The 23,394-nt window shown below is 40.4% G+C and overlaps 1 protein-coding gene across 11 annotated transcripts in view; it reads right to left on the bottom strand.

The window, feature by feature from the left end:
* The window catches only part of ERC2 (ELKS/RAB6-interacting/CAST family member 2), a 957,804-nt gene that overhangs the window by 545,608 nt on the left and 388,802 nt on the right, over positions 1-23,394 (bottom strand). The window lies entirely within an intron of this gene.

The following is a 23,394-nucleotide window of genomic DNA, read 5'->3' as shown; positions in this document are numbered from 1 at the left end:
TACATCAGTGGTTTCTCCATATGATAGGAGCATCTTCTATGAGACAGCAAGGTCCCATGATGATCCAATCTCCCTGAAAGACTGTACATCTGAAGTCACCAAACCTTACCCACACCCCGTCTTTACTTAGTACCCATCGGAGGGTGAAGATATAACTAAGAAGATGAAGATGTAACAAGCACCCACAAAAACAACGGGACTTGGTAAACTCTAGCAGAAAGAACTTCAGTGTAAGTGAAACAGATTCTGTATATTCTTGGCCCCTCAAGTTCCTGGTAAAAGAACATGGGGTGATCTTAAATGTATTTGGAGAAAAGAAACTCCAAAAGATATGAATAGCAAACCTGCAGGCCTGTGAGTTAAGCCCTGGGGTTGGATACATGAGCTGAAATGGTTAAGCAGGCCACTTATTTTTTCCCTTCAAAGTTTAACATCATCTTTTTCAGCAGTAACCGTCTGCATGGGAGAGGTCTGATTACAGCACATGTAGAATTTACAAAATAAAATAATGACTCAGGACCCAGATTTACCTGGCTAATGGAAAGGGGTGTGTCTTCTGCAAAGTGTCAAAAATTCAATTTCATCTGCTAGTCTGACACTAAAGAAAATGTCAACCACTTCTTTTCCCAATTAGATTCAGAGTTCCTTAAACTTGCCTAGGAGGCTACTCTTGTTCTGAAATTGGATATTTAAAGACACAGTCTGTTTTTGTTTATACACTTTTGTTTCCTATTAAGATCTAGAATGTGTTTTGTTCATTGTCCAAGGCAGCTTCCCCACATAATTTCTGAATCTCATGGACTGATGTTTCTAGACGGCCATCAACAACTGCTATCCTTTATTAACAAACTCCTCTGGTCCCCTAATACCACTGGATGCTGTCCTTAATCAGAGGAAACAATAGGGTTTAGTGATTCAAGTCTAGATTTATTCAAAGGTGCAACACTACAGATCACTGCAAAATTCTCCACAAAAGTATAGTAAAATGCATGGTGCTGCTGCCATTTTCCAAAGGAAAATGGATCAGAGCTTATAAACCAGATAGTTTACCAATAATTAGCTAATGTGTAGTGTGAACCAACTGTGAAACCAAATATAGCAATTAAAGCACATGGCACATTCAAATAAATCCTTAGAATAAAATTAAGGAGAAGGGAAATGGGAAATATTTGAAGCATTCTACTCTGGGATAGGTACATGGAGTTATGGGTAGGTCTGTTCTAAGGTGACTTTAACATACTTACAAGTGCTTTTTTAAAAGAAAAAGATAGCTGCAACTTCAAAAAAAAAAAATAAATTTGCCCTCATACTTAAATTTCCACAAGCTCTCTCCCCTAAAGCTTCCTCTTTTCCATGATTCAGTAATTGCTGGCAAGAGGGGCCACTTGCACCTCAAAATAAGGGGCAAGTGGCTAATTATTTCTGTACAGGCCCATCTGCAAACTCAATCAGTTGCAGATGTAGAATTGTGCCCACAAAAAAGCAGCAGCTTCTACACTGTAGAGGGCTAGATGCAGTGGAGAAGCAACGCAATAACCCAGCAGTAGAAATGGGGCATATCTCTATTCAGTCCTCCAGATGTGCCACCCTGGTGATTTTCTTTAAAACAAATAAGAACCACCAAAAAAACAGAACTATATTCAAGTGAGCAAGTCAAATCTGCTCATGATCTGCTTATCTTGATCTAAATATTAAGCCTCAAGTTCCTTCAGTGTTTGGCCTAACTCTGAAAAAGTGAAAGTGTTAGTTACTCAGTCCTATCCAACTTTTTGCTACCCCATGGACTGTAGCCCACCAGGCTCCTCTGTCCATAGGATTCTCCAGGCAAGAATACTCAAATGGGTTGCCTTTTCCTTCTCCAGGAGACCTTTTCGACCCAAGGACTGAATCTGTGTCTTCTTCATTAGCAGGAAGATTCTTTACCATCTGAGCCACCAGGGAAGCCCTTGGCCTAACTCTACCTCAGTCTTTTTTTTTAGTTTAAGAAGGAAGGGAGCAAGAAGGAAACCACATGTCCACAGGGAGGTCTCCCATGCCAGGTGCTATACTTGTCAACTGAATCCTCACGATGACCTGATGGTTTGGTGACAATAATCCCTATTTTACAGATGAGGAAACCATTATGTATCTACTAGATGGAAAAGAAATACCTGAACTCAAGTTTATCAGATTCTAGACACTGTATTTTTTTTAACCATCATCACCTAGCCACCACTTCAATTTTTAATATATAGTGATACAGCATGTTCAAGAACAACTCTTCTATAAGCGTTGATTGCACATTGGTCTGACTACACACTATTTACACTCTTCTTTGCACCACCTCCCACGATAAAGTCTCAGCAAAGATCAGCCAGTCATAAGATAATGCACAGTATCTTATTTACTGATATGTCTGAGTTTACATATATATACATGTATGTATATATTTAATTTATTCTGTATTGAGCTAATATTTGTTTGCCAGGTACTTCCACAGACCTGGTAAAGAAGCAAGACAAGCTTCCTGCCCCCATAGAGCTTATGCACATTAGGGGACAAAATTAATAAACAAATCAACAAACACTCCTAAAGCCCAGTAACTTCAGAGATTGATAAGCACAAAGTCCTATGCAGGGAAAAAATAAATCACAACAGGGAATAGAGAACAATGGGGGTTAGAACAAACTTATGTCAGACAGGTGCTTAGGAAGACTTCTTGGAGAAGGTGACATCTGAGCAGAGATGTGAAGCTGTGAAGTAGCAGCTGGGGAGAACAACAATGCAGGCTGCGAGGTGAAAAGGGGACAGGGAGTTCAGGAACAGCAAGAAGGCCTCACAAACACAGGCCAACAGAAAGCATCATATCACTGGGTAACAAAGCTTTTACTCTCCAAAGAGATGAAATCTCTGTAAAAGCTGAGGCAGTCATCCACTCTTTTGTTATTTATTCAAAATAATAGAAAGATTGAAAGATTCAATCTTTCATCTAACAGATTACTGTTGAGTGTCTACTACATGATGGTTGTCTACAGAGATGATTTACGGAGATATGTAAACCACTATGGGACTCCTAGCCTAGGAGTCAATTCACCAACAACGTATCAGAGGAGATATGAGAGAGAGAGAGAAGAGAAGCAAAAAACCTCATGCTTAGAGACACAAACAGGACCTTCTCCCAAATCCACACAGTGCCAAGGTGGACTCAGTATGAGACTGAGCACCCTTCTGACATCAAGCTGGTTAAGCAGAGTTCAGTCTCCAACACTCTGGGTGAGATGCAGGAACATGTTTGTGAGAGAAACTGGGATTCTATTTCTAAGGGCACTACAATGTTCCAGTTAAGGTTGAAAGGGGAAAAAAGAACTTCCAACAGTAAGACATTCTGTGATACAGAAAACTGGAGAGGCTTCCTACATGCAGGAGTTGTATCACACATGACATCATACGCAGGCCTGTGAGAAGCTGGAATCCTCCCAATTCACTGAGCAACATAAAGCAATTTATTTGGACATTCTAAGCTTCAGGGTTCTGACTTCCCGAACTGAAATGATAATATTTTCCCAAGCACTGGACACCCATTGAGGCATTGGGACATAGCAGTGAACAAACAGCTATCTTCAAAGAACTTCATGTCTACGGTGAGAAGACCCAGAAATAAACAGGGAACTACAAGTCACTATGATGTTGTGACTAAGCATAGAGTTATTGTGGCACCTAGCAAAGAGTACCTGCCTCATTCTGTGGGGTCAATGAAGATATCTTGTTGTTGTCGTTTAGTCGCTAAGCTGTGTCTGACTCTTTTGTGATTCCGTGGACTGTAGCCCACCAGGCTCCTCTGTTCATGGGATTCTCCAGGCAAGGAGGAGAGTGAAATGCATTCATGCCTAGGACACCCCACCACCACCACACACCCTCTCAAACTGGCCCTGCCTAACTCCTGGCCTCTTCCTGCTTCAGGGGAGCTTCCAGACCCAAAGACCAAACCCATGTCTTTTGCATTGGCAGGCAGATTCTTTACCACTGAGCCCCCATGTGACAATTAAGCTGATACTCAAGGGACAAGTAAAAATTAGCAAGCAGGGAAATGAGGTGACATGAAAGGAGAATGTTCCAGTCTGAGGGAGGAAAGCATACAAGGAGCAGAGGCAAGAGAGAGCAATGGTCTGTTCTGGGACCTGGAACTAGTTCTAAATGGCTAAAGAAAAGTGAAAAGAAGAGTGGTGGGACAGATGAGGCCAAAATTTTAAAGGCTGTTGTGAGAATTTTAAGGACCTTTATCCCAAGGGCAGTGACATATTTAAAGTTTGGAGCATGGGGATGGCAAGACTCGACTTGCGTTTGATAAAGATACTGCTGGCTGCTGTGGATCAATGTGTATCACAGCTGACTGCTGTAAATGCAAGCAGGAGGGTCAAGTAGCCCTCACAGTCATTCGGGCAAGATCCCTGTGAAGGGGTGTCCACTGTTATAGTGACGGGACAACTTCAGCAGGTGAATGGGCAAATGACTGCAGTTCATCCATGCAATGGAGAAGGCAGTGGCAGCCCACTCCAGTACTCTTGCCTGGAGAATCCCATGGACGGAGGAGCCTGGTAGGCTGCAATCCATGGCGTCGCTAGGAGTCAGACACGACTGAGCGACTTCCCTTTCACTTTTCTCTTTCATGCATTGGAGAAGGAAATGGCAACCCACTCCAGTGTTCTTGCCTGGAGAATCCCAAGGACAGGGGAGCCTGGTGGGCTGCCATCTATGGGGTCACACAGAGTCAAACACGACTGAAGCGACTTAGCAGCAGCAGTAGCAGCATCCATGCAATGGAACACTACTGATTTTCAACAGACTAATAACCACCAAAGCATAGATGAACCTCAAAGGCATTATGATACATCATCATAACCCCAAGTCCATATTTTGTATTATGGTTCACTCTTGGTGTTACATATTCTACAGGTTTGGACAAATGACAAGTATCTACCATTATAGTATTATATAAAGTATTCTCACTGTCCTAAAAATTCTCTGTGGTCCATATAGTCATCCCTCTCCCCACCTCCAATCCTTGACAACCACTGTCTTTTTACTCTCTGAAGTTCTGCTGTATGCATTTTTTAAAATGCATAGTTATACATCTAAGAAGGTATATTTTACTAAAATCATATACTATATTTTTTAAGTCAATAGAACTCTAAAAAGTGCTTATAGGCCTAAAAGTTGTACCACTGAAACCCAAGGGAGAGGGATAGCCCACAGTATCCAGGAGCTGTTTTCTCAGCCTGAAACAACCCAGAGTGTAGGATCTGCAGAGGACTAAGGGAGAAGTTGACTGCTGGATTGTTGAGACTCCCTCATCTCACCTTCACTTGCAAAAAGAGGTGGAGAAGTGTTGGGGTCAAGGGTGAAATGCATTCATGCCTAGGACACCCCACCACCACCACACACTCTCTTATTAGACTGTCCATGCCCAACTCCTGGCCTCCTCTCAACCCTTCCTCTTTAGTATAGTCACACTGAATCCTCAAACTGTTAAGCTCCGATAGTCCTACCATCTCTGGCTTTTGGCAATTACCTGATCTTTCTTCCCCCTTCCCCTCGTCTCCCTGAGACCTTCCTGCCCCAGAAACTGGAGCATCCTCCCTCCTGACCCCCACCCCCAACACCAACTCCTGCTCTTTCATGCTCTCAGCACCTGTACTTCTTTATGACACTCTCTGCAACTACATCAGGTGAGTAACTCCATATTCATAATTGTAACTTAACTTGTATTTACTGACTACCATTTTCCACTGAAAGTACATGGGGCAGACATTCCATCCTTCTGATTTCATCTCATCTCGGGGCTGTATTCCCAGCCCCCAGCACATAGGAGGCCCTCAATACATATGTGCTGAATGAATTTCAGTAAGCTGTTCATTAGATATACAAGGTCTGCTGAAGATACTCTGGAACATCTTCTTGACTCCTCTAAATTAGTAATTAGGGAAAACAAATGAGAAACGAATGAGTAGGGAAAACCACCAGACCATTCAGGTATGACCTAAATCAAATCCCTTACAATTGATTATACAATGGAAGTGACAAATAGATTCAAGAGATTAGATCTGATACACAGAGTGTCTGAAGAACTATGGACAGACGTTTGTGACACTGTACAGGAGGGGGTGATCAAGACCATCCCCAAGAAAAAGAAATGTAAAAAGGCAAAATGGTTGTCTGAGGAGGCTCATAAATAGCTGGGAAAAGAAAAGAAGTGAAAGGCAAAGGAGAAAAGGGAAGATACACCCATTTGAATGCAGAGTTCCAAAGAAGAGCAAGGAGAGATAAGAAAGCTTTCCTCAGTGATGAGTGCAAAGAAATAGAGGAAAACAATAGAATGGGAAAGACTAGAGAGCTCTTCAAGAACATTAGAGATACAAAGGGAACATTTCATGCAAAGATGGGCTCGATTAAGGACAGAAATGTTATGGATCTAACAGAAGCAGAAGATGTCAAAAAGAGGTGGCAAGAATGCACAGAAGAACTATTAAAAAAAGATCTTCATGACCCAGATAACCACGATGGTGTGATCACTCACCTAGAGCCAGACATCCTGGAATGTGAAGTTAAGTGGGCCTTAGGAAGCATCACCAGGAACAAAACTAGTGGAGGTGATGGAATTCCAGCTGAGCTATTTCAATTCCTAAAAGGTGATGCTGTGAGAGTGCTGCACTCAATATGTCAGCAAATTTGGAAAACTCAGCAGTGGCCACAGGAACAGAAAAGGTCAGTTTTCATTCCAATCTCAAAGAAAGGCAGTGCCAAAGAATGCTCAAACTACTGCACAATTGCACTCATCTCACACACTGGTAAAGTAATGCTCAAAATTCTCCAAGCCAGGCTTCAACAAAACATGGACGGTGAACTTCCAGATGTTCAAGCTGGATTTAGAAAAGGCAGAGGAACCAGAGATCAAATTGCCAACATCCGTTGGATGATCGAAAAATCAAGAGACTTCCAGAGAAACATCTACTTCCGCCTTATTAACTACGCCAAAGCCTTTGACTGTGTGGATCACCACAAACTGTGGAAAATTCTTCAAGAGATCAGAACATCAGACCACCCGAGCTGCTTCCTGAGAAATCTGTATGCAGGTTGAGAAGCAATAGTTAGAACCGGACATGGAACAACAGACTGATTCCAAGTAGGGAAAGGAGTACGTCAAGGCTGTATATTGTCACCCTGCTTATTTACCTTACATGCAGAGTACACCATGCGAAATGCTGTGCTGGAGGAAGCACAAGCTGGAATCAAGATTGCCAGGAGAAATATCAATAATCTCAGATATGTAGATGACACTACCCTCATGGCAGAAAGCGAAGAACTAAAGAGACTCTTGATGAAAGTGAAAGAGGAGAGTGAAAAAGTTGGCTTAAAACTCAACATATAGAAAACAAAGATCATGGCATCCGGTCCTATCACTTCATGGCAAATAGATGAGGAAACAATGGAAACAGTGAGAGACTTTATTTTTTTTGGCTCCAAATTCACTGCAGATGGTGACTGCAGCCATGAAATTTAAAAACGCTTGCTCCTTGGAAGAAAAGTTATGACCAACCTAGACAGCATATTAAAAAGCAGAGACATTACTTTGCCAACAAAGGTCTATCTAGTCAAAGTTATAGCTTTTCCAGTAGTCATGTATGGATGTAAGAGTTCGACCACCAAAGAAAGCTGAGCACCGAAGAATTGTTGCTTTTGAACTGTGGTGTTGGAGAAGACTCTTGAGAGTCCCCTGGACTGCAAGGAGATCCAACCTGTCCATCCTAAAGGAAATCAGTCCTGAACATTCATTGGAAGGACTGATGCTGAAGCTGAAACTCCAACACTTTGGCCACCTGATGCGAAGGGCTGACTCACTGGAAAAGATCCCGATGCTGGGAAAGATTGAAGGTGGGAGGAGAAGGGGACGACAGAGGATGAGATGGTTGGATGGTATCACCGACTTGATGGACATGAATTTGAGTAAGCTCCAGGAATTGGTGATGGACAGGGAAGCCTGGCGTGTTGTAGTCCATGGGGTTGCAAAGAGTCAGACAAGACTGAGTGACTGAACTGAGCTAAATGAGAAACAGCGCTTTTACAGAGAGAAGGAATCTCCTTCCCCACTCATTTCCCTGAGGCATGCAGCTGAAATATTCAAGATAAGACACATACAGGCGGGACCTATTTACAGTTCAAAATGAAGCACTAGTGCTGCAGGTTAAATAGGAGCCCTGCTCTGTTTCAGAATGAATGCAACCCCTGATTCAAAGATTCAATACAAGACCCAAAAATAATTTTCCAAGGCCCTCTTTGAACTCAGATAAGTGCTAGAATGAAAACATTTATCAACAGGTTAAGGTGGTTTCAACATTTCCATTTTAAACCCCTGTTTTCAAGGGACCTAAATGATAAGCCAGCTGTAAAATTTAATTCTAACCTGAAACTTGCCAAATAATGATAAACTGTCTTCAAAGATATTTTTAAAGAAAAAGAAGAGAAAAAGTCCAACCTTTGACCACTAGGAAGTTATTGATAAACTGCCGAAAAGGAAACACGAAAAAGCAGTTTTCAATGTTTCTTTAAATCATCCTTGTAAGAAAGAAAATACCTTTGTTTTCAACATTAATCTTCAAAACTGGTGATCAGAGATGAGACCATTACATGAATACGGGAAATGTTTTCATAGGAAAGTTGAGTCAGAAAACAAAGGGTCCATGTTCGATGCATGAGACAAATGCTCAGGGCTGGGGCAATGGGATGACCCAGAGGGATGGGGAGGGAGGTGGGAGGGGGGTTCAGGATGGGGAACACATGTAAACCCATGGCTGATTCATGTCAATGTATGGCAAAAACTACTACAATATTGTAATTAGCCCCCAACTAAAATAAATAAATTTATTAAAAAAAAAAAAAAGAAAAAAGAAAACAAAGGGTGTTGATTCCATCACCACAGTACAAGAGGCAGCCATTTTTTTTAAAAAGCCCAAAAATTTATTCCAATCACATTTTTTGTCAGTAGGAAGATATAGGAAATAGAAACTCCTCATGTTCTATACATACAATAAACTGAGCATAAACTATGCTCTCTTAGTCCCATATGGCCTTGGAGGAAAAAAATCAGACCTTAAGAAATGTGAGCAACTCACACACTGTCCATTTTGCTTAAAATAAAATATAAATAATGTCATAAATCCCAACAATGTGCCCTTTACCCAGACTTTAAAATCCCAGCACATCTCCAACCAAGTTCTGAGGCAGCACCATCACGGATGTCCTATGGATAGTTTAACAATCATTCCAGACTCGTTTGCTCTGTGCATAGCTTCCAGGATGAAAATGAATAGTCACTCGAAATGATGTGACCCACGTGGATTCTGCTCTGGATTCTGTTCTCAATTCACTTTAGGCTTTAAATTAGAGACATTCAATAGACAGCCAGTATTATGGGAAAAGGCACTGAAGTGCAGGGTCTGTGACTCTGGCCCACAGGCCAGTTTCCAGCCCACCACCTGTTTTTGTAAACAGGACTTACTGAAACACAGCCATGTCCATTTGTGTTCATAATGTCTATACCTGGTAGAGTCCTTTGTTTCAAATGGCAGAGCTGCATAGTTGCAGTAGAGACTTCTAAAGAAAATCAGTCCTGAATATTCATTGGAAAGACTGATGCTGAAGCTGAAACCAATACTTCGGCCACCTGATGCAAAGAATTGACTCACTTGAAAAGACCCTAATGCTGGGAAAGATTGAAGGCAGGAGAAGGGGATGACAGAGGATGAGATGGTTGGATGGCATCACTAACTTGATGGACATGAGTTTGAGTAAACTCTGGGAGTTGGTGATGGACAGGGAGGCCTGGCATGCTGCAGTCCATGGGGTTGCAAAGAGTTGGACTGGACGGAGCAACTGAACTGAACTGAAGTCCTTTAAGAAAATATTTGATAAGCCCCAGGGCAGGGGCTGTGAGGGGATTAGATGTCTCTGTGACCTTCTGCAGGTTAGTTAATCTCTTTGAGTCTTGGGTGCATCCACTGAAAAATGAGATAATAAGAATACCAACTATCCCATAGGATACAATGACTTCCCTGGTGGCTCAGATGGTAAAATGTCTGCCTACAATGTGGGAGACCCGGGTTCAATCCCTGGGTCGGGAGATCTCCTGGAGAAGGAAATGGCAACTCACTCCAGTATTCTTGCCTGGAAAATCCCATGGACAGAGGAGCCTGTAGGCTACACTCTCCATGGGGTTGCAAAGACTTGGACACAACTGAGTGACTTCACTTTCACTTTCATAGGATACATATGGCAGCTATGGGAGTTAAGACAATTGTAGAAACTAAGGGGAATGGGATTTTTAAGAGCTGACACCTGATTTCATTTGGAGATTACAAAATTGCCTTTACTTTGGGAAATATGAAATATTACGTAGTTCTTTTTATGTAGAAAAGATGAGGAGCTAAAGGTATGGTCTATGGGGAGACTGAGGAGCACAGAGACCAAACTTCACTATAGTCAGGTAGACTAGGACTAAGGTATGAAGAAAGATAGTCACGTGGGCCAGGGAAAGAAGTAGGCAAGACAGGTCTGAGCAACCTGGCAAGGTACTGAAATGAGCAGGCAAAGGTGACTAGTGAGAAACTCCATGTGATAAAGAAGCACAAGATTTTTTAATCAGGGAAGCGTGAAGCTCTGTTTACTCAAGTCTACCCTATGGGACCAACTCTCCCATCTCAAGGCTCCCTGATAGCTCAGTTGGTAAAGAATCTGCCTGCAATGCAGGAGACCCCGGTTCAACTCCTGGGTCAGGAAGATCCACTGGAGAAGGGATAGGCTACCCACTCCAGTATTCTTGGGCTTCCCTTGTGGCTTAGCTGGTCAAGAATCCACCTGCAATGTGGGAGACCTGGGTTCAATCCCTGGGTTGGGAAGATCCCCTGGAGAAGGGAAAGGCTACCCACTCCAGTATTCTTGCCTGGAGTATTCCATGGGCTGTATGGGGTTGCAAAGAGTAGGACATGACTGAGCGACTTTCACTTTCCTTTCCTTTCTTCCACCTCAAAGTTTCAGGAAAGGCTGTTAAGCCCCCACATGCCTTATGTGAGTGTAAGTGGTAAGAGTGCAAATTAAGGGATGGGGTGGGGGGGCTATGTTCCATGACTGAGTAAACAAAACAACCAGACCCCAAGGAGGGAGATATATGCAAGCTCAACAATGCAAAAGGGGTAGAAATTCACATTTGAAGGGCTCCTTGAGAACCAGAAGCCTCTGGGGTACGGTGAGGACTCCTGGGAAGGGATGGGTTTCTTACTGGATGTGGGATATGACAAGAATGCTGTATCTACTCATCTCAAAGGACAGGATGACCTCAGCTGGTACCCAAGTTATACACATCAGGATCCTCCCATAAGGGCTGACACAAAAGATCATTTGCCTGACCTTTCATATGTTCTTGCCATAATAATTATTGGTGCTGTTTACTGGGAGTCAGCAAACTTGACTCCCATTGCTTTTCTATCTCACAATCTCAATCAAACCATTTAACTACATCTGGAGCTTAGCTTCCTCATCTATAAAAATAGCCATCCTGATGACCCCACAGGATGGTGGAGGGGACTGAATGGAACATGCACCCTATGAAAATTGTAAAGCTCTACCCCAATGTAACATGGCAGCATTAACAAGTAGTTGTGGTTTTTGGTAAAATGTTAACCAGTTTAACCTCTTAAAACGGAAACTTCGAAGATCTAGAAGTTTCCATTTTCTTTCCACTTAATTCTAGGTAATAAAACTGGTAACCTCCTCAAACTTGTAGTAGGTGATATGAAGAGACAGACAATCCAGTTGCAGCTCATAGTACCCTCTTCCCATAGTCTGAGATCATTTATTCAAAAGTGTGACTTCAAACCATCTGTGAACTCTTCCTTCAAGTCCTACTATATTAAACTTTGCAACAGCTATCAGTTGTATTAAGTCATATTATTAATTCATATTATTTTATGAAAACAGTTGAGAATAATATAAATTCATCCTTTAAATAAAATATATGTACTTTTCTATCAAAAAACAATCATGATCTGGCATGGCCAAACGTTGGTTTTCAGAGGTTCACAGACCCTTATGGCAGTGGGATGTAATTTCACACCCCAACACAGAGGCTACCAAAGACAATGCTAGTGTTGAGTTGCAGTACTCGTTAACTCAGGTGAGACACGGGCCCTCTGTGTATAAACTATCAAAGCCCCACTACACATAAACTGAAAATACTGAACATGGCAACCTGGGTCCCTTTAATCAACATCTGCTCAACAGTTTACCTCTTTGCACCAGCCAGCAGAGGGAATGTGATATGTCTTCCCTGTTACAAAGCCATAAATAGGCCAAATGAACAACCTGAGCTTGTGCATTCTAGATGAGACGGCAGGGTTCCCTGATGGGGAGGGCAGACTTAAGCAAAAAAGACCAGCATCATTTGCCGTCAAGTTTCAGAAATTTTCTCTCCCAGAAGTATAGCAAATGAACCAAGTTATTCTCCTCCATTCCAAGGAGTGATATCACTTTTTTCAGACAATAAAATTCATGGAAAGTGAAATGGTTTGATTATCTTTAACACCAGTAAATTTTATTGCAATCCATGGTCAAATACATTTATGTCTGGTTTTGATATTCAACATTACCTTCTATTATTCAGAGGAAATTTTACTGAAAAGACATTAGTCATCAAGTCTGCCCCAAAGAGCTCCAGCAGTACTTTTCCTACTAGAATGTCCTGTATAACAGGTGAGATGAACAGACTACAGAGGTAATGTATGCTGGCTTCCAAATCTGCCACTCTCTGGAGGCCTGCTAGCCCCATCACTAGCACAACCCAGCTGCAGAGACTCTGCCTGTTTTTGTTGAATTCATTCTATCTCTACCTCTTGGCCCACCCTGCTCTTTCTACCTGCATTTGTCCCTCAATGTTGAGGGTTGCCCTCTTCTGGTTGGTAGTATCTGCCCACATTTCAACAACAACAAGAAGAAGGGTTGATCAAGATCTTGAGGGGCCTGAATAGAGTGGGCATAGGGAAAACTCATTAAAGGAATATAGGAATATCATAATTTTGCAAACTAAAAAAAAACATGAGAATATACTCACAGGGCTTTGGAACACACTTACAGAAGGAAGGGGACATAAACTTGAGCATAATTACATTCTCAGTAAATTCATCACTGGGTTTCCCAGGTGGTGCAGTGATAGAGAATCTGCCTGCTAATACAGAAGACACAGGTTTGATCCCTGGTCAGGAAGAACTCCTGGAGGAGGAAATGGCTACCCACCGTAGGAGGCCAGCATTCTGGCCTGGGAAATCACATGGACAGAGGAGCCTGGCAGGCTACAGTCCATAGGGTCACAAAAAAGTCATATACAACTGAGCAACTGAGCACACATGAATGCACACAAATTCATCTCTGTTAAGTAACAACTAATTCTTATTGATCAATGTCCAGAAAACCCTCAGGTCACCCTGCCTTGCCAGATAATATCTTACTACTTGTCATACGATAATCATTCCTTCACCTGGAGACAAACACTTTGGAAGAGGTAAGAGCTCTTTAGAGGACACAATGTTCACCTGTTCCATTCCTAAGAGAGAGTTTATGCTGGTTTCCACAAGAGGAGGGAAGGAAGACATGAAACATCACTGGTACTTTATAGCCTTCTCGGAGTCATAAGGATGTTGGCATGTTTGCTAAAATCTTCTGTATTTCTCTTGAAAAACCTATTTTTCAATGGCACCAAATAAGAAAGGAAGAGTTACAATTCAGTGGCTCCACTGTCAACTGTCTCAGATATAAGAGAAAAATACAAACGAACAACACTGACCAGGTCTCCTGGCATTGTCGAGACATAGAAGAAACTCACACAAAAGGGAATCAACCTTCAAGAGGTGAGTAATCAGAAAAAAAAAAAAAAAGAGGTGAGTTATCACTGTTGGTTAAAACTGATCATTACTTAATATCATCCAAGTAAAAAATAGAAAGGACCATGTAAAAAATACTCTCCGGTGCTGGTCTCATGGAGCTCTCAGTCCTGTACTCATGGCCTTAGAATTAATCAATAAAGAGTTTGGCAAGAATAAGGGTATCTACCCTGTAGTTTGATTAGAAACATTCAGTAAATAAGGATTCATTAGGAGCCAGGCACTCTGCCGAACACTTTTCAGTCATTCTCTCTTGAATCCTTACAACTTCTCTATGAAGTGGGTACTGCAATCATATTTATCACAAAGATTAGGGAAACTGAGGCTGAGTGCAGCTAAAGAACTAGCATAAGCAACAGAGTCAAAATAGCAGATGTTAAAATTTAACCCCAGGTGTTTTCTGCTTACCATTTTTCCAATGAAATCTTTTTCTCACCTGTTCCTCCTTCCTCCAGCACAAACACATATCATAAACAATGGCTATAAAATCTTAACTTTTACAACTGTTCAAATTTTTATATTTTAATTGTGGTGAAACATACACAACATGAAATTTACCATCTTAACCACTGCACTCATCTCACCTGCTAGCAAAGTAATGCTCAAAATTCTCCAAGCTAGACTTCAACAGTACGTGAAGCAAGAACACCCAGATGTTCATGCTCGACTTAGAAAAGGCAGAGGAACCAGAGATCAAATTGCCAACATCCGTTGGATAACCAAAAAAGCAAGAGAATTCCAGAAAAATAATCAACTTCTGCTTCATTGAATACGCTAAAACCTTTGACTGTGTAGATCACAACAAACCGGAAAATTCTTAAAGAGTTGGGAATACCAGATCACCTTACTTGCCTCCTGTAAAACCTGTATGCAGGTCAAGAAGCAACAGTTAGAACTGGACATGAAACAAGGGACTGGCTCCAAATTGGGAAAGGAGTACATCAAGGCTGTATATGGTCACTCTGCTTATTTAACTTATATGCAGAGTATATCATGTGAAATGCTGGGCTGGATGAAGTAGAAGCTGGAATCAAGATTGCCAGGAGAAATATCATTAACCTCAGATATGCAGATGACACCACCCTTATGGCAGAAAATGAAGAGGAACTAAGGAGTCTCTTGATGAAGGTGAAAGGGAACAGTGAAAAAGCTGGCTTAAAACTCAACATTCAAAAAACTAAGATCATGGTATCCGGTCCCATCACTTCACGGCAAATAGATGGGGAAACAACTGAAACAATGACAGACTTTATCTTCTTGGGCTCCAAAATCACTGCAGATGGTGACTGCAGCCATGAATTTAAAAGACGCTTGCTCCTTGGAAGAAAAGCTATGACCAACCTAGACAGCATATTAAAAAGCTGAGACATTACTTTGCCAACAAATGTCCATCTAGTAAAGCTATGGTTTTTCCAGTAGTCATGTACGGATGTGAGAGTTGGGCCATAAAGAAGGTTGAATGCCAAAGAAGTGATGCTTTTGAGCTGTGTTGCTGGAGAAGACTCGAGAGTCCCCTGGACTGCAAGGAGATCAAACCAGTCAATCCTAAAGGAAATCAGTCCTGAATATTCTTTGGAAGGACTGATGCTGAAGCTGAAGCTCCAATACTTTGGCCACCTGATGCAAAGAGCCAACTCATTAGAAAAAATCGTGACGCTGGGAAAGACTGAAGGCAGGAGGAGAAGGGGACGACAGAGGACAAGATGGTTATGGCATCACCGACTCAAAGGACAAGAGTTTGAGCAAACTCCAGGAGATGGTGAAGGACAGGGAAGTCTGGCATGCTGCAGTACATGGAGTCACAAAGAGTCGGTCATGATTAAACAAGTGAACAACAAACCATCGTTAAGTATACATTCCAATGGCATTAAGTATATTTGCTTTGCTGTGTGATCATCACCACTATCCACCCACAGAACTCTTATCATCTTGCAAAACTAAAACTCTGTACCTATTAAATAACTCTCATCTTAACACTTTTGACTTTTTCTTTTAATTTGTCATTATCACACCTCACAGTGCCTAAGCACTTCTTGGCCTTGCTTCAGAACTGCTGCATTCTTCTCAATTGCCAAGACTTCTACTGCCTGTTGGCTGCTGACTTAGCTGGCTGATTCTTCAGTCTCTCTAAGATGTGCCTAAAATACAACACTCAAGTAACTTCCCAGAACACTATGTTCCTCCATTAAATTGGAATAAGCTCAGTACGTATCTGTCATGAGGGTGTCATCAGGACTAAATGACATACTCATCAATATAACCCACAAATACTTATTCAGCTTATAAATACTTATTCCTATTACCTGGCAAAGGTTGATCTGTGCACTTGGGCTACATCAGTAAACAAAACACAGCAATCCCTGCTACTGTGGAGCTTAGATCCAGCAAAGAAAGGCAGATAAAAAGATAATAAACATAATTAGTAAGTAATGATAGAGTGCACTGAAAGGTGAAAGATTATGGGGAAAAAAAGAACAAATAGATTAAGGTAAGAAGGATGAGATGGCTGGATGGCACCACCGATGTAATGGACACAAACTTGGGCAAACTTTGGGAGATGGTGAGGGACAGGGAGGCCTTGTGTGCTGCAGTCCATGGGGTTGCAAAGAGTCAGACACAATTGGGCAACTAAACAACAACAAGAAGGAATAAAGACTGTTGGGCGGGGGCAAGCAAGATGCATTATTTGCATAAAGTGGTCAGGAAGGGTTTCATTGAAAAGATGACAGCAGAGCAAAGACTTGGAGGTGGTAAGGAAGTTACCCTTTTAACATGTAAAGTACCTAACACGTGACAAGAGGAACTGCTCAGTAAATATTTGCTGCTATTGTGAAATAAAATAATAATTACAATGATGATAATAATCATAAATATCTTCTTGATCTTGCTCCTAGGGGATCTGATAAAGCCACAGAAGTGAACAATAAAGTTACAATTTATTGTTTTCTTTGCATTATGTTCACAATAAATTGTTCTCTAAATAATTTATTTCTGGTTATCAGGGATACTCATAGTGATGTAATCAATATGATTTTCAGACAAACTCTTATGAAAGAAATCATCAACTCAGATGACAAATTTCTTATCCTGGACTTTATGATCCTTTAGTTAATATTTCCAATACCCAAGCATATGCTAAAGTAGGGGCTATCTGGAAACCAATCCTGAGCCCATACCTCACCTTCACGTTTAGAGACATACCCCAACAAGGCAGGTGAACAGACCTGTGACTAGTGTCCATAATAGTTGTGACCCATGGGCTTATTTCAAGGACTGTCTCTTGGGAAAGTTGTGAAGCTGAAAACATTTTTCTTTAGATTCATGACATTGCTAATGCTGACTCAACCACCTTCCAAGTACCTGGTATCTAGTATCTGCCCCACCTACTTGGCCATCACCACTAATTACCTCTCTGGACAGGCAAAGACCCTCAGCCCTTTGACCTAGCGTGATGGTAAATTTTATATGTCAATTTGGCTGGGCCACAATGCCCAGATATTTGCTCAAACATGATTCTGAATATTGCTATAAGGGTGTTTTTGGATGAGATCTACATTTAAATCAACGGTCTTTGGCTAAAGCAGATCTCTCTCCATAAAGTGTGTTGGCCCTCGTTCAATCAACTAAAGGCCTGAACTGAACAAATGACTGATCTCCCCCAAACAAAAGTGAAATCTCCATTAGACTGCCTTCAAACTCCATCTTCAAAATCACTTCTTCTGTTCAATAGGATACTACCTTGAACTCAAACAACGACTTACTCTGAGTCTCCAGCCTGCCACCTCCTCTTGCCACCTTCATCAGATTTTGGACTCGTAAGCCTCCACAATCACATGAGGTAACTCCTTAAAATAAATCTCTTTCTCTCTCTCTCTCTGTATATGTGTGTGTGTGTGTGCGTGTGTGTATGCATGTATGTGTATGTATGTGTATATACATATAGATAGATAGATATTTTTACTCATTCAATTGGATCTCTTTCTCTGGAGAATCCTAAGTAATACAATTGGTCTTTACAACAACAGACACTTTGGTCTGGGGCCTTCCTACTCTCTTCTGGCCAAAGGCCAGTAAAGGGATCATGGAAAGGCAGAAAGTTACAAAACTTCTTGGGTCAAAGAGGTAAGTGACTTTGGACAATTTCCTTTAGCTCTCTAGGCCTCAGAGTCCCCATCTGAAAAATGAGATGTCTTCTGGCTTAGAGATTCTCATTTTAACTCCTATATTTGCTCAAATGTCCTCTCCAAAAAACTTAGAGCTGGATTTATTCTCTGTATTTAAGTCTTTTATCCCAACTCATACCCTACTACATGCTGCATCACCATTCTCTCACTTTAGTTTTCTAGATAAAAACAGTGCTTCAATTGAAAAAAAAATTGTTTATATCATATTTATTTAGGTTATCTGATTTCTAGTCTTTCACTGTCTTCGAGTTATTTTGCAACTTGGTAAATTGCAGGTAACTTGTAGCAAAGAAAATAATTTTTGTCTATCATCAGACAAATTTCAAACTGTCCACTAGAGGTTATATTGACTTCTCTTTCCACTGGGGGGAAAAACCAGTTTTGCCTCCATTTGCACATTCATTTTAGTATTTCTGATCTATAAATATTTCTTGCCTCGAGATTTTCTATCCAGTTCTAATACCTGCGTTATCCCTTCATTGATTAAAGAGTTAAGTAAAATCCTTAATGCATATTCACTTTATATCTATATCAGAGTCATGGCATCACCAATTATTGAAAATTAACTCAGAATAGGCCCTGTCTCCTCTACTAAAAGGAAAATCTTAAGTATATTTAGGATGTTTGCTAAATGAATGAACTAAAGAATAAGTGAACTAACAAATGAACATACTGTTCCCCCATGAGCACATAGGGATACTATATGCATAGATAGTGGTTAAGAGTAAAAATCAGACTGTCATTTCATAACCTATTGCTACTACATACCATCTGCATTACCTACAGTAGTTCTCTATATCTCATGTTACCCATCACAAAATGGAGAGAGAGAGGGAAAAAAAAACCCCTCAGGTGTTACCAATAGGATTAGAAGGAATAATCCATGAAAAAGGCTTAACACTATGCATGGCAGCCTTGTAAGTATTCAATAAATTGTACCTATTATCATCATTTTAAAACAGGTTGACCATTTGGACAACTGTATACATTCTAGCAGTCCCCAGAGTGCCCCATACCCGACAGGTGCTTCATAAAGGCAAATGACAGTGGTGGACCACAACAGTACCAAAACCTCCTGGCCTGCCAAGCTTAATAAAGTGTGTTATCCATTCTTCCAGACCACTGCTGGAGATGTTACAGCCTGACCTTCTATTGATCCCAACATCGTCCCAATGGACCTTGTTCCATTGTAATTTATTACAACAGCCAAATTGAATCCACATGACAGTGCTCAGAGCCAATTCTCATTGAGGTTCTCCCTATCCCCTGCCCCTACCCCCACTGCCCCAAAAGATTTGTGGAGACACTGAATTAGATGATTTACTCAATTCCAGATATTACAGCTATTGAATTCCTTTCTTTAATCTTGCACGTCCACCTAGAAAACGATAAAGATGGCCTGGCATGATTTGTTCTGTACTCTCGTAAATTTATTATTAATGTGAAGTCAGTAACCTTCTCTTGTCTGCTCAATTCTTCCCAGCCATGGTCTTTATCTTGAGGAATTCAAGTTGCTTGTTGCTACTGACATCTCCCATATTCCTCAAGCCTTTATTCTCAGTTAGAAAGAGGCGAGTCCAGAAAGATAGCTCTCTGGCTGCAGGCATTATTGCACATAAATAACAACAGGACTAAGCAGATTCTACATGCAAGGTTGCCAAAAGATGTCTAAGCAAATTAGCACCTCCCATGTACTGTAAGGCAATTTCAATAGCTAAAATTGATATTCTTGATTTTTCCTTCAATTCAACATAGGGATGGTGCCTCAGGCCCTTTCTCTGTCACAGCTCACTTCGTTGTAAGCATTTTGGACACTATTTCTACTTTTTCCTTCTCTCCATGGTCTAACCTAATCTGTGCTGACACTCCAATTGGGAGACTTATCTAACTGAACTAGTTTGTCAACTATCATAACACTTAGCACAGTCTCTGCAAGTTTTCATATCCTTGATGGTAGAGACTCCACAAAAGGAGGGAAGGGACTTTAAGGGATAGATTATTCAAAGGAAAAAAAAAAACAACAAAACATTTAGCTTAAAATTCTAAGTGAAGCTCTTGTGGCACTGATGTTAAAAAATATATAAACCACACAGAAATGTACAAAAATTGTTTGAACAGTAAATGAAAATGAAATACCAAACTAGAGTCATACCAAAGTCTAAACTAAAGACACAACTTTAAAAATTGTTTCCAAGATTTCAGATTTGAACTTGACAAATAACATATATATTTCCTTATGACAATTGTCATGTTTACAAAAGACTTAAAGTTATCATCAACAGAGCAAATATGTAAATCACCTTGGATACATAAGTTCTGTATCTGTGACATTCAATCAACTGCTATAAATATACCAAAAAGAAGCTTTAAATTAAGACAGAGGAAAATGAACTGATAAGCACATGGGTATAAACATGCATTACTGTGACCAACTTAAATTAGCATATAAATGTTTAATGTTATTTATAGAGGTATTTTTATATTATGAACTGTAAGTGAATTTTATTTCTAAAGGCATAGTACTAATTTATTTAAACATAACTAGAAAACATAGAAGTACCTTATTTTACCTCTGTCTTTAAGAAATAAAAATATTCATTTATTTTTAAAAATTGAACTAGGTTTTTAAAAAGGTTTTTTAATTTTTTTCTAGTTATTGTTAAATAAATTAGTACTATGCCTTTAGAAATAAAAGATAAACAGGATAAATAATACACAATAAAAGGACTCATTCTAATTTAGGCTTCAAAGCAAACTACACAGCTCTACACACTTCAGGATCTGGTATAAGCTTTCTGTGGGGATCTGGTGCTCACCACACCAAATTCGCATGTCTAAAAGACTTAGTCAAAATTTAGAAAGATGGTAACAATGACCCTATATTCGAGACAGCAAAAGAGACACAGATATAAAGAACAGACTTCTGGACTCCGTGGGAGAAGGCGAGGGTGGGATGATTTGAGAGAATAGCATTGAAACATGTATATTACCATATGTGAAATAGATGACCAGTCCAAGTTTGATGCATGAAACAGGGCACTCAAAGCCGGTGCACTGGGACAACCCTGAGGGATGGGATGGGGAGGGAGGTGGGAGGGGGGTTCAGGATGGGGGATACATACACCCATGGCTGATTCATATCAATGTATGGCAAAAACCACTGCAATTTTGTAAAGTAATTAGCCTCCAATTGAAATAAAAAAAAAAAAAAACTTAGTTAATACGTGTAGGACACATTTGTGTGTGCTAAGTCAGTCCTGTCCAAAACATCCATAAGACATTTGGTCTATGCCAAAACATCCTTGATATTAGGTCATATTTGGTCCAGCCCAAATATCCATAAAGACATTTGGTCCACGCCAAAAGGTCCTTGAAATCTGGTCCTACCCAAAATGTCCACAAGTGTATTTCATCCATGCCAAATGGTTTTGGACAAGACCACATATCAGGAAGCTTTTGGCATGTATTAAATGTCTAATGGACATTTTGGACAGACCAAATGTCTGCTAACCTGCCAATTATCATCTGTATTACACGCCTCAGGGGTGAAAGTACAACTATGATACCTGCTGGACATTCTCCAAACCAGTGCTTACGATGAATGCGAGAAAACTGAGGAACACAAACTCACTGCAACAACATGGATGGACTTGCAGGGTATTATGCTAAGTGAAATAAGTCAGAGAAAGACAAACACTGTATGATATCACATATGTGGAATTTAAAAAATAAAACTAGTGAATATAACAAAAAATAAACAGACTCACAGATATAAAGAACAAACTAGTGGTTCCCATGGACTAGGGGAGGGAGAGGGGATTAAGAGTTACAAACTATTATACATAAAATAAATTAAAAGGATATATTGCACAACATAGGAAATATAGCCATTTTTAAATAATAACTATAAATGGAGTATAATCTTTAAAAATTGTGAATCACTGTATCCTATACCTATAACCTATATAATATGGTACATCAACTATAATTTATTTTAAAAAGTAAATATGATAGAAGGTCCTTTATTCTCAACCTGAACACAAAGAAAGTGCTGGCTTGTTTTCCTTCTAAAAATAAGTTAAGGTCATTATTTCAACACAATACATCACATCAGACACACACACACACACACACACACACACACACACATTATTTCAACACAATACATCACATCAGACACACACACACACACACATTATTTCAACACAATACATCACATCAGACACACACACACACACACACACACACACACACACACACACACACACACACACACACACACACACACACACACACACACACACACACACACACACACACACACACACACACACACACACACACACACACACACACACACACACACACACACACACCACTGCCCTTCAGGGAACTTCCACTAGTTAGTTCATCACTAGAATGGTTTCTTCTATCTGATCTACAATGTAACTTTGCTATTTAACATCGAGGTTCTTAATTCTAGTCTTAACTCTAACTTAAGCTCACCTCCAATAATGCATTTGATTTCTGGCTCTCAGAAACTTCATCTCCTCAGCATGCTGAATTAGACCAGGCTGCTTCTCCAGCCTTCTTCTGTGCTAACAATCTATACTGTCACAACTCTGGCTTCAGGACAACCTCAGGGATAAAAAACTCATGCGGTTATGATACAGACATTTCATAAATAATAGGAATTATCTTAAAAAGTTTTATCTTTAGAATGAACAATCGATAAAGGCTTTATAGCATGGATGAATTTCAAATGTGTTATGCCATGTGAAAGAAGCCAGATGCAAAAAGCCATATGCTGTATAATTTCATTTCTATGACATTTTGGAAAAGGCAAAACTATCAGCATGGGGAACAAATGGTTGCCAGGGACTGAGGGCAGAAGAGAAGGGTTGACTGGAGAAGGCAGCACAAGGGAAGTTTTGAGGTAACGGAAGTGTCCTGTATCATGACTGTGAAGGTAGCAATACAGCTCCATGCTTTCATCAAAACCCACAGATCTGTGACACAAAGAGTGAATTTTACTGTGTATAAATTTAAAGATCAATTTTAAATAATCCTTACAAAGTAAGTCAATTTTCTTTCCAAGCTCTTTGAAAGAGAGTTGATGGAGCTAACACTTAAGTTCTGATTTTTATTATAAAATAACTACCTGTGGACCAGCAGTAATGGGCACCTTGTTCATTCAACAAATATTGAATAATTCTTTGAACACCTACTATGCTGAGAAGAATTGAGAC

This window comes from Giraffa tippelskirchi, chromosome 9 (genome assembly GCF_054371585.1).
Source record: "Giraffa tippelskirchi isolate mGirTip1 chromosome 9, T2T-mGirTip1v1.2.pri, whole genome shotgun sequence".
Taxonomy (NCBI): domain Eukaryota; kingdom Metazoa; phylum Chordata; class Mammalia; order Artiodactyla; family Giraffidae; genus Giraffa; species Giraffa tippelskirchi.
Note: the sequence above shows the minus strand (reverse complement) of the source record. Positions and strands in the feature narration are given on the sequence as shown.